This window comes from Solanum lycopersicum, chromosome 8, assembly GCF_036512215.1.
Source record: "Solanum lycopersicum chromosome 8, SLM_r2.1".
NCBI classification, from domain to species: Eukaryota; Viridiplantae; Streptophyta; class Magnoliopsida; order Solanales; family Solanaceae; genus Solanum; species Solanum lycopersicum.
Window position 1 is genome coordinate 20,801,456 of NC_090807.1, and position 11,824 is coordinate 20,813,279.

Consider the following 11,824-nt stretch of genomic DNA (forward strand, 5'->3'; position numbering starts at 1 on the left):
ATTAAAAAACCTGATAACTAGTTTAGTTTGGTTAGGTTTTGTTTTCAAATTTTGAAAATCGACACTATTTGATTTGATTTTGGTTATACTAAAAAATAACTGCAAAAATAATCAAACAGAACCGATAAATTAGATATATAAAGTTTATAATTATTTATATATTATTCATAAATAAATTAATGTTATAAATCCATTGAATTGTGTGGATTGTCCTTTAGATATACTTAAGACTTAATTGTATTCATTTATACATGTTTCCAATGTGATAAGAATCATTTGGATAACTATGTATCTACTAATTGGGAATTTATCATGGTGACCTTTGGGATGATATCTCAACTCTATAAAAAGAGATATCATTCACCTTTTGTATAATGCTTTTAAATAAGAAGAAAATTCCTCTTCTTCTATTTACTTCTTTTGTCTTCTTCTCTTTATGATTCTATTCTTATAGCTTGATTTTATAACAAATAAAAATATTTTGTTAAATTTTAATTAACTTAAGTCTTTAACTTTACCATCTTTTTCAAGCCTAACACTTTAGCCAGGATATAACAATCTCAAATCCAAGTCCATCAAAATTCATTTTAGTCTTTACTTACTGTACGTCACATAAAATAGTCACACTTTCTCTTAAATGAATAGCTTTGTTCGTGTAATGATAACTCTAATATTGCTTAATTGCTTGACTGAACCGACATTAGTTTTTCTGTTGATTGTTTGTACTTGGTGTTTGTGTCTATCGAGACACATACGTCCTCAAGAAAATTATTACTTTCAAACCGAATAAACCAGAAAAACTGAACCAAACCGGACCAAACCGGCAATAACCAAACCGATGGTTATTTTTTGTCGTTTGGTTTGGTTTGATTTTAGAAATTTAAAAAACTGTCTAAATTGGTTTGGTTTTGGTTTTAATCAATACCGAACCACGAACACCTCTAGTTTTCTTTCTCTATAAATAGGAGAGGCAATTACCCAAATTATATCACCATATTATCAAGAAGAATCTCAATAATTCTCTCCCTTTTTTTTCTTCTCGCTCTTTTATTTTATAACAAAATACCAACATAATATTTTAGTTTCAAGTTTCAATGGACATGAGAAATTATTATTATAGAGTAACAGAAAATGTTCGACTTCTCTAAATATAGCTAAATTTAATTATTTGTTTTGGTAGTTTAAATTATTATTTTATTTTTAAAAAAATATTATTAATTTGGACACTTTTAATAAAATTTCTGACTACGCCACTTATTAATTGCACAAAAAATATTACTCACACATGAGAGGAAACTTAGACTGCATATTTAGGTTGACGACACTGAAAGCTGCTTATGTGATGAAAAGGTAATAAAGACTATTATGCATATAATTGAGGAATTTAAATAGATAAAAAAATTGTGTGGCAAGAGATGTATCAGTAAATAAGAATAACACTGCAAAATAATGGGATCAAATAGGTTTTGAGCAGAATAAAAATGAGACATCGAAAAAAATTCAAAAGGAGATCATTATGACTATTTGTTGAGTGATCCTATACGATATAACAAAAACGATCTAAAGCCTTTACTGGCATTAGTTAAGTGTCATTTGAACCAATATCTCTAAATACTTTAGGAATATATACAAAAAGTGGCAATTATCACTAAAATACATATTTAACGGTAATTGAGAATTAATTATCGCTAATAATTACTTTTGTTGTAGTAATACCACACTTGGCGTATAAGCAACTGGAAAAAGTTTAAAAGAAAGCATAAAAAAGAGATAACAACACAAATAGAAAAGAATATCATAGAGAGATTACAATTACTTAGCAATTAAAAATAAAGCACAAAACTATATGCATTTCATTCAGCATGTACTATGTGTTAGGATCGAATTCACACACACACTTGATGAATTAAGAATACAAGAACTTTCAAGAGAAAGAGATGAGAGATCTAGAGAGAGAAAGAGAGAAATCAATATTTCGTGGTAACATCGCATGAGTAAACTTCCACGGTGGTGGGGGTATATATATTAATAAATCAGAGTATTTTTTGTTACAGAAAATAAATGGAGAATAAATAGTAAAGCCTAAAATCTCTTCATCATCAACATCTTTACCGCGTAAACAGTTATATATATTAATCAGGCTCCACAACCTAACAATTCTCCCACTTGGAGACTGATTCAGACATCCAAAAAATATATTCTCAAAAAAAATCTCTTCATCATCAACATCTTTACCGCAACAACATCTGTAGCAACAACTACATAAGACCAACTGAGGTTTTGCATAACCCAGTTTCCCAACATCAACACATTGCATCAACATGTTTGTCGAGTTCTTTGCACCCTCTATCTTCTCCAAGCACATATCACCATCCTCCACTGCCCTGCGAGTGAATGATATCGCCTTCTGATGTGCTTTGTCTTCGAATGATAGAATGAATTTTTAACAAACTGTATGGCACACTGGCTATCTGAGTAAAAATCTTCTCGCTCTTCTTCTTGCCAATTTCTCCAGATAATCTGCCAGCCATATCATCTCTTTCCCAGCTTCAGCTATTGCCACATACTCAGCTTCATGAGATTAATGAGAAACACACTTCTGAAGCCTGGACATCCAACTCAATACTGTTCCACCTATGGTGTAGATGTACCCGGATGTACTCTTGATCGAGTCAACATCCCCACCAAGATCAGCATTCACAAAACACTGTAGAGTCACCTTGCCTTTACCAAAACAAAGTGAAGTACTGGATGTACCTCTCAGATATCTCAGAAGCCACTTCACAACTTCCCAATGCTCTTTCGCCGGGTTCTCCATGTACCTGCTAACAACTCCCATTGCATGTGCTATATCAGGTCTAGTGCAGACAATAGCATACATCAAACTCCCAACTGCTGAAGCATATGGAACAAGCGCCATATGATCACGCTCCTCGGCAAATTTAAAGTGATTTTCTAATGGAGTAGTCCTGGGTTTACCATCAATAACCCTGAATCTGCTCAACACCTTCTTAACTTCCAAATCCTGAGATAGATTTAAAGTGCCAACAGATCTATCCCGAGTAATCTTCATCCACAAAATCTGCTTCGCTAGACCCAAATCTTTCATCTCAAACGTTGCAGACAACCTTGTCTTCAGATTGTTAATCTCCCTCATACTAGATTCTGCAATCAACATATCATCCACATACAAGAATACAAACACATATGAATCAGTGTATTTCTTGAAGTAACAACAAGGATCCTTTTCAGCTTTGCAGAATCCACTCTTGGTCATGAAGGAGTCAAACTTCTTGTACCACTGCCTTGGTGCTTGCTTTAATCCATACAAGCTCCTGGTGATCTTGCACACCATGTGTTCCTTGCCTTGAACAATATATCCTTCTGGTTGTTGCATATAGATCTCTTTGACCAGATTTCCATGTAAAAATGTTGCTTTTACATCCATTTGCTCTAGATGCAAATTCTCCGATGCAACAATACTCAAAAGAATTTGATTAGAGGTTAACTTCTGAACAGGAGAAAATATTTCAGCATAATCAATACCTTTCCTTTGTGAACATCCTTTAACCACTAAACGAGCCTTGAACCTTCTTTTGCCATCTGTTTCAGTCTTGACTCTGAACACCCACTTGTTCAGCAAACCTATCTTCCCTGCAAGAAAATCAGTCAACACCCATGTGTCGTTCTTCTCAAGTGACCACATCTCATCATCCATGGCTTGCTCCCACTTGATCGAATCCTCCACTTGTAGGGTCTCATCAAAAGACTCTGGTTCCCCCTCATCAGTCAGCAACAGATAGTGTAATGAAGGTAAATACTTATCAGGTGCCCTGATGGTTCTGGATGATCTCCTTAACACTTGCTCAGGTGTAACTTGCTCCACTTCAGATTCTTCAGTAAGACTTGGTTGAGTATCTGCTTCGACATCTCTGGGGTACTCTTCTCCAACTCAACCTCAACTTCCACTTGCTTTGTAATCTCTAGAACCTTCTGTTCTTTGTCCTTGTACAGGACATACTCATCAAATATCATGTCACAATATCTCAGGATCTTTTTGTTCTTGCCATACCAAAACCTGTAACCAAACAAATCAAAACCATAGGCTATGAAGTAACACTTCACAGCCTTGGCATCAAGCTTGTCTCTTTTTTCTAGATAAACATGAACATAAGCAGTGCAACCAAAAGTCCTCAAGTGTGAGTACTTGAGTTCTTTTCCTGTCCACACCTCCTCTGGAATCTTGAACCCTAAAGGAACTGATGGTCTCCTGTTAATCAAGTATGCAGTTGTGCTCACAACATCCACCCAAAGTGTTTTGGGTACCCCACAGTGTATCCTCATACTCCTTGCACGCTCATTCAATTTTCTGTTCATCCTTTCAGCAATTCCATTCTGCCTTCCCTTATCAGGAACTGTTCTCATCAATCTGATTCCCTCAGCTGCACAGAATGCCTTGAACTCTAATTTGCCATACTCTCCTTCATTTTCAGACCTTAGGCATTTGGCTTTCAAACCGGTCTGATTCTCAATTTCAGCTTTCCACTTCTTGAAAGTTTCAAACACATCTGACTTATGCTTTAAGAAGTAAAGCCATACCTTCCTGCTGAAATCATCAATGAAGGTAACATAGAATCTGGATCCTCCAAGTGATGATACCGGAGATGGCCCCCAAACATCTGTATGGACCATTTCCAACCGCACTTTCTTTGGCTCTCTAGGAGTCTTTGTAAAGCTTACTCTTTTATGTTTTTCCATAATACAGCTCTCATAAAGACCCATATCAACAAACTTCAGACCCTCTAATGCTCTTTTTGCAACCTGCATCTTCATTCCTTTAGCACTCATGTGTCCAAGTTTGTTGTGCCACAGACATGAACTGGAAGCACCTTCAGCAACAGCGGCTATGTTAATACACCCTGCAGTGGTGTAAAAGGTTCCAGATTTGGTGCCACGAGCTACTACCATAGCACCTTTCACAATCTTCCACGAATCTTTTCCAAACTCTGCTGCATATCCCGTGCTATCCAACTGACCAACAGAGATCAGATTTTTCTTGAGCCTAGGAATATATCGGACATCCTCCAATATCCACTGGTTTCTCGAGGTGGTATTTATGCAAACATCCCCCTTTCCTTCAATCTCTAAGGCTTTATTGTCAGCAAGATAAACCTTTCCAAAATTTCTAGATTTGAAATTTTGAAACAACTCTTTACTTGGAGACGAATGGAAAGATTCACAAGCATCCAAAATCCATGATTCAACCGAGCTGTTTACACTAAGGATTAGATCATCCCCAATGTCCTCTGTTGAATTTACAGAATCATTGTCATCTCCAAATTTCTGATTTCGTTTCTTCTTTGGCTTTGTACAGCTCGTCCGAAAGTGCCCTTTTTTCCACAGTTTCAGCAAGTCACGTTTGATCTGTTCGGGGATTTTCCTCGATTCTTTGGTTTTGATCTACCATGTTGATTTTGGCCTTTTGTCTTACTTCTTTCCCTTCGGTCAACGCTGAGAGCATTGCCTGATGAATTTCTCACTTCTCGTTTGCGAATACTTTCACTAAGAACAACATCACAGATTTCATCAAACTTTTGTTTCTCAGATCCACGAGAACTGCTAATCAGAGCAACAATCCCAAGACTCGAGCAGAGATGACATCAAAATCAATGCCTTAATTTCATCTTCGAAATTCATATCCACAGAATTGAGTTGACTCACAATCATATTGAACTCGTTTATATGATCAGAAACAGATCCATTCTCAAACATCTATAAATTGAACAATCTACGCATCAAATATACCTTGTTCATCGCCGATGTTTTTTCATACATGTTTAACTGTGCCTTCAACAGATCGGACGTAGTCTTCTCATTCACGATGTTGAACGCCACGTTTTTTGACAAAGTCAACCGGAACATCCTAGAGCCTATCGATCCTTGATCTTCCACTTCTCCTCCGTCATGAATTTCGGCTTCACTACGGTCAATGGTTCGTGAAGATCTTTCTAGTACAGATAATCTTCGATCTGCATCTTCCAGAAACTGAAATAAGATCCATCAAACTTCACGGTTCCATGCTTTAAACTATCCATCTTCAATGATCGTGTTGAATCTCCTTAGCTCTGATACCAGTTGTTAGGATCGAATTCACACACACACTTGATGAATTAAGAACACAAGAACTTTCAAGAGAAAGAGATGGGAGATCTAGAGAGAGAAAGAGAGAAACCAATATTTCGTGGTAACACCCCGTGAGTAAACTTCCACGGCGGTGGGGTATATATATTAATAAATCAGAATATTTTTTGTTACAGAGAATAAATGGAGAATAAATATTAAAGACTAAAATCTCTTCATCATCAACATCTTTACCGCGTAAACAGTTATATATATTAATCAGAACCCAAGTTTTCTGATCAGTCAAAGCCTTAAACTCGTCATCCATAGCATGACGCCAATAAGCATTTTTTGAGGCAACAGAGTAGGTTATTGGTTCACTATCGGGAAGGGGTGTATTTGGTAGTATGGTAGCCTGAAAGGTTTTGGGTTTAAAGATAACGGCTTTGCCACGGGTTAACATGAGATGAGTATTGGGGGGTGGCACGGGCGGTGGTGATTCGGGGGTGGCCGGGAAGGACCCAAAATGGATCGGGCTGGAGATGTTGTGGGTATGGGGTGGTTCGGGTTGGTTGTGAGTGTGGGTGGTGGTTGCGGGTGTATTGTGGGTGACGGTCGAAGGGGTGATGAGGGGTGGTTGGGTAGTGGGTGCAGGTGTGGGGGAAGGTGGTGAGGGACCCTGTGAGTATGTTGGAAAAAGGGGAAGGATGCCAATGAATAATGTATTTGTGGAGGAGGAAATAGACTCGTAGGGAAACTCATTTTCGAAAAATTTGACATGACGAGATATGTAGACTTTATGAGTTTGTGGGTCAAGACAGCGATAACCCTTGGAGGTAGGATGATAGCCCAAAAAAATACAAGGACGGGATCGGGGTTGTAATTTGTGAGTAATATGAGGGCGTAGCCAAGGGTAGGCAAGACACCCAAAGACGCGGAGGTTGGTATAATTGGGAAGTTCTTGGTAAAGGAGTTGATAGGGTGATTTGTTGGAGAGGGTGTGACTGGGCATTCTGTTAATGAGGTAGTTTGTGGTGGCTAGAGCTTCTACCCAAAAGGAGACAGGGAGATGAGATTGATGTTGAAGAGTAACCACCGTTTTAATGAGATGGCGATGCTTACACTCAGCCACCCATTCTGTTCGGGAGTGTATGGACAGGAGGTTTGATGTATAATTCCCATGGATTGCAGAAACTGGCCAAAGATGTTATTTACATATTCCTTTCCATTGTCACTTCGAAAAAGTTTAACATGAGAATTGAATTGTGTTTTGACCATTTTTTCAAAAGTCACAAAGGTGGTGTATGCCTGTGATTTGTGTTTTAGTGGGTACAATCAAGTGTATTTTGTAAAATTATCCACAAAACAAATATAATAGTGAAAACCAGCAAATGAAGGAACAACAGTAGGACCCCATAGGTCAGAATGAATAAGTTGAAAAGGTGCAGTTGTACGCTTCGCAGATAAAGTAAAAGGTAATTTATGAGATTTAGCAATTGAACAGGTGTCACAATTGTTTACATGCATGGAAGAAAAACCTAATTGAGACATTAAAGAATTTATTATTTGAGTATACGGGTGATCCAGACGACTGTGCCACAACAGACTGTGGCCATCAGCCGAAAGAGCCACCGGAGCCACAGGAACGCTTTTTGAAACTGGGTGGGCAGACGAACTTGTGCCAGGAAGAACGTACAGACCATGCTCACAGGGGCTCTGAAAAACCACCCTCTTGGTAGTATTGTCTAGGATTTGAAAATCATTAGAGGTGAACAAGAGTGAGCAATTATTGTCTTTTGTGAATTGGTGAACTGAAAGGAGATTGGTTTAATAGAAGGGACATGGGTAAGGTTACCTAGGTGAAAGATAGAGGTGGGGGTTTTAATGGTACCCGTGCCAGTGTGATAAATATTAAGGGACTCACCGTTGCCAACATTAATACCATTGGAGCCATGATATGGATTTGGAGTGTTGAGCTTGGATAGATCAGAAGTAACGTGCATGTTGGCCCCAGTATCCAATAGTCATTCAGAGGAAGGGCCGGCTTGAGATGCATAATTGGCACGGTTATCACTATTTCAGCTCTCCTCATACCGAAACCAGCAACGAACAGCGGTGTGTCCTGTTTTCTGACAGATTTGACAAGTTGGACGATCCCGCTCGTAAGTGCCCTGCCCGCTGCTAGAAGATGACTGCCCACCGCTGCCGAAGGAGTGCAGGCTGTTGTTGCTGCCGTGCTGCTGACCGTCGTAAGGTGAACGACTGCCCTGCCGACCGCCGCGCCCGCGGCCTCCGTTGTTTCTGCCGTAGCCGCCGCGGCTCCCCTGCCGGCCGACACCACGCCCCCCGCGATAGTTCTGGCCTGCGGTGAGGGCGGTGGCCGGCTCCATAACAGCGGCTTCTCGGAGAAGAAGTTTGCTCTCCAGATCCACATTGATTTCTTCACTTTTTATCCACGAGGAGAGAGTAGTCAGGTCAACGGGCGTTGGACTGATGCGAACCGCCTGTTTAATGGAGGAGTAAGCTGATGGGAGCCCCCGAACGATGCACATGACGAGATCTTTTTTGGGAATGATTTCGTTCACGGTGTCGAGGGCTGTGATGATGGTGGAGACCTCGTCGAAATACTCCACCATAGTTTTCGTGCCTTTGGTAATTGTGTGGAGACGATCACGCAATTGAAAAATATGAGAGTGGGAAATTGATGCGTAGCGTTTTGCGAGGGTCATCCATAAGGCTGAAGCACTTGTGTAGGATCGGACGTGTTTCTGAACCGTGGGAGAGATGACCGCAATCAAACATGATCGGATCTGTCCATCCACGGCTTTCCAGGCGGCATGGCCGGATTGGTTTTTTCTGATTTGTCCGTGGCGGTGATGACTGCCGGCGGCGGTTCTGTGCTTCCATCGACGTATTTGAGAAGGTAATTGGCCTCAAGGGCTGTAAGAACGGTGATTTTCCATGTAGGGTAATTTATGTCTGATAAATTTTCGGGAATCAGGGCATGAAGATGCCTGAGAAGGAGTTTAACGCCAGAAGGAAGTGAATCGAGAGGATCCACCTCGGTTGTCATGGCTGCCGCCGCCCAAGAGAAGAGAGGGAACGATCGGTGCCCTAAAGAGAGAAAAAAAAAACTAGAGAAAAGAAGATCTAGGTTTTCTGGCTGTTGATACCATGAAGGAATATTGATTGTATTAAAGTGTTAAGGGAATACATGGGAGATATATATAGGAGATATAGGAAGGAGTACTAATCCTAATAGGACTAGGATTAAGGAGTACTAATCCTAATTGGACTAGGATTAGTACACAGTAAATACTAATATTATTTTTATACTATTTATTTAATACTATCTGTTATTAATTATATCAATTTGAGAAATTTTTGTAATTATAAACATATAAGAAACAAATGATAATTTTATCTTAAAAGTATGTGATTTCTATACATTACCTTTAATTTTAATCGATCGGCGATATATATTTTGCCCTTGATTATTCCTCCACATCAAATCTTAGAGCTAGTCTATATTTATATAGATGTGTACTTAATATAAAATCTTCATGGTTAAATGGTTAAGGCTTACCCATAAAATCTGTCTCTACATATCAGGAATTAGGTGACACAGATATACATCTAACACTAATGCTTATGATTCATTTAAATCATAAATTCAGAAGTATATCCTTTATTTTTAAACTTCAAACACTATCATAAAATTGGATATAAATTTCAGAAGTATATCCTTTATATACAACTCATACATTTTCTAGATAACGTTTTTCAATTTTGTTATATTTGGTTTAGATAAAAATTTTGAAAAATATTTTTCAAATCAATTCATTTTCCTCAAAATTAAGGAAAATAACTTTCCTTCAAAAGTTAAGGAAAATATTTTTCCAAACTCTTATCGAACTTCAAATTACATCATGTTTTTTTTTAAAAAAACATCAATTTCTAAAATATATTTTTAATTTCAAAATTTTATATTTTCACTCCCCCCTCCAACCTCCCCCTCCCCCGATCATCCCTCCACCCCCTCCTTTTAAATTTGTTTTTTTTTTTAAATATTTTTAATTTTAAAATGTTATTTTTTTCACCCCTACCCTCGCCCCTCCTCCCTCATCAAAAAAAATTACGTTCGTTTTTTTAAAAAATATTTTCGACTTCAAATTTTGATTTTATCACCCCTATCATTGACCCCCCCCCCCCACCCAACCCACCGCCACTTCACCCCACCTCGCCTCCCAAAAAAAAATTTCAGTTTATTTTTAAAAAATATGTTCAACTTCAAATTTTTATTTTTTCACCCCTAGCCTTCATCCCCCTAGTCCCGTACAACCCCCAGCAGCCCCCCCCCCCCCCCATTCACCCAAAAAAAATAATTTTATTTTTAAAAAATATTTTTCATCTTCAAATTTTTATTTTTTTCAACCCATACTCCTCCTCCCCCCACCCCCACCCCACCCCCTCCCCCCTAAAAAAATAATAAATTTCAGTTTATTATTAAAAAATCTTTTCAACTTTAAATTTTTATTTTTCACCTCTACCTCGACCCCCGCCCCGCAACACACACCCCACCTCCCAAAATAATTTTTTATTTTATTTTTAAATAATATTTTTGCCAAAATAAATTTTGTTTTGCTTTAGAAAAATATTTTCAACTTCAAATCTTTGTTATTTCACCTCTCCCCCTTCCGTCCCCTCCAGCCCCCACCCCCACCCAAAAAGATAATTTTATTTTAAAAAATATTTTCAAATTTAAAATTTTATTTTTTCACGCCCTACCCCCTCTCCCTCCACCCCCCCAGCCCTCCCCCCCCCCCCCCCCAAAAAAAATACTTTTTTTTAAAAAAATATTTTCAATTTCAAAAATTATTTTCTACTATAATAAAAATAAACGATATTTCTCAAAAAATACTTTTCATTAATACATCGAACACCTAAATCATTTCCTAAAAAATATTTTTTGCTCACCAACCAAACACAACCTTAAAAGAAATATTTTTAAAGTCATTTTAAATTTAAGTTATTTTTAAATTTATCAAACATTTTCAAAAACTAAAAATAAGTTTAACCAACTTTTAAGTCAATTCAAACGGATCAACCAACCATACATAAACAAATTTTAAGTCAAAAATGTTATACATAATACATAAACATAACCCTTAACTACGTCAACTTATAACAATGACCTTCAACTTTGGGTGTCCACAAGTAGACACTTAAACTTGTTTAAAGTTGAACAAATAAACACATTCGTCCTACATGACACCCTACATGACAATTTTGTATCCTATGTGGCATCTTACATGTTCTATGCTAAGTCTGTGTCTACTTATGCAATTTTATACAAATTTAATTATCTACATGTGCATACCAAAAATTAAAAGTCACAATTATCTCTTAAAGCAATATTAAGAGTTAAATTTATGTATTATGCGGAAGTGTTATACTGTACTTCCGCTTTTGTTCACAAATTTATTAAATTAAGAGTATATATATATATATATATATATATATATATATATAGTCAGAAAGAATGATGGAAATTGATTGGGGGGGGGGGTAGTTGAAAATTTAAATGCACAAAGTCTCTCATTTTTCTTTTTTGATATGATGAAGATGTGGTTTGACCAGAATAGAGTATAATTCATATGTCACATTTGCTTTTCTGTTTTCTCCTTTGATGGGTTCTCAATTT